General features: G+C 35.0%; 1 protein-coding gene across 1 annotated transcript in view; it reads left to right on the forward strand.

Annotated features, from left to right (window-relative positions):
* Positions 1-119, forward strand: part of nkx3-1 (NK3 homeobox 1) — a 1,187-nt gene extending 1,068 nt beyond the window's left edge. The window contains exon 2 of the mRNA XM_056246527.1: positions 1-119. This exon is cut by the window's left edge and continues 445 nt beyond it. The gene's annotated coding sequence lies outside the window, so the exon portion shown is untranslated.
* The last annotated feature ends 1,371 nt before the right edge of the window (positions 120-1,490 follow it).

The following is a 1,490-nucleotide window of genomic DNA, read 5'->3' on the forward strand; positions in this document are numbered from 1 at the left end:
ATATTAACCTGGACTTTGGGAATGTTCTCAGATTATTGTGAATAATATTCTTTATTATGGTGTTTTTAAAATATTGTACAGCTTTGTATTCTGTGTAATAAAATATTTTTTTCAAACTACTGTGATAATTGTTCATTCATCCTCACACCATCTACACCTTTTCCCCCATTTTAAAAATTCATTTAAGAAGTCCAGGAGCTTCCTTCATGGACTGAGAGACGAATATACTTAGCTTTATCTTGCATTTATCTCCACTAAAGTATTATGTTAACATGTGAACTCTTAAAATGCATATTTCTCTTATCTGGCTAAAAAGACCTAGCATACTTTTATAAGGAAATGTTTTTTTTTCTCTCTCTCTCAATAGACTGTTTCTTCAAGAATATGAATCTTAAGTATAAATATATATATATATATATTTATTCAAGGAAAATAGTGCAACCTATCATTTATTGGCCTACGTTTAATTTACAAAAGAGTAAATTGCCTTGAGTGTGTGTTGCAATATGGCCTTCGATAATTCATGTGTCCTCAAAGTAATATATTTCAGTGAATTGTGTGGTTCTAAAGTTTTTCTTTCTTTGGACTTCAGTGAAAGTTTTCTCGCATACATCATTATTCGTTCAAATCTCGAAATCATCACACTTATCTATAAGAACTAATTCCTAAAAGCGCTCCATTGTTTAACAAGGACTGCAATTATACTTCAGCCTGAACACTTGCCGTTCACAAGCCATACCAGCTGATAAATCAAGAGAAGGAATCTTTTTGTAAAACATGCGGGCCTGCTCAACATAGAAGTTTAACGTTGCTACAAGAGATAGCGATCTCGAACACCCCTATCCTTTTCCTATTCAACTTAAGTTGACTTCAGCAGAGCAATGGCTTGGAGCGCCTCGGCCGGAGGTGGTCTGTTGTCTGAGTGATACAGGCTTCTCCAGGAAAGATGACATGATTTACCCTGTAAAGTGATGGTCTAATCAGTGAGTCATGACAACAGGTTTGCAAAGGGCTCTGAGGATCTCCCAACCTGAAAAATGTAAGTTTACACACAAAATTCCCAACATTCTGTGAATATGTCTGCAATACTTATTCTTCAGGAAGTAACTGCCATAGGTCATCCGTCACCTGTCTTTAAAGAGCTCTCAGGCATAACCAGACCTCTTTAGCTATTTCTACAAAGACATGTCTCAGTAAGTGTATGGCTTTTCATGAATAGCAGTAGGAAGTGTTTGTTACAGGGGAGTTAAAATGAGGTATGTTTGCGCTCCACAACATCAAAAACGTAATAGTTTTTTGCTAGTTTTGAATGTGATGTCATTTGAATGTAAACTTAAACAGTGTAAACTTCAACTATATATCTTATACATATATATATAAAACGAAACTATATATTCACTCACCGGTTATATATACACTCATTGGACACCCTTTTGCCTTCCAGCTTCACTCCTGGGCAAAAAAAAGACTAAACACTTAGCTTTTAATTG

Source organism: Rhinichthys klamathensis, unplaced genomic scaffold, assembly GCF_029890125.1.
Source record: "Rhinichthys klamathensis goyatoka isolate OS25496 unplaced genomic scaffold, OSU_Roscu_1.1 h1tg000040l_1, whole genome shotgun sequence".
Classification (NCBI taxonomy): domain Eukaryota; kingdom Metazoa; phylum Chordata; class Actinopteri; order Cypriniformes; family Leuciscidae; genus Rhinichthys; species Rhinichthys klamathensis.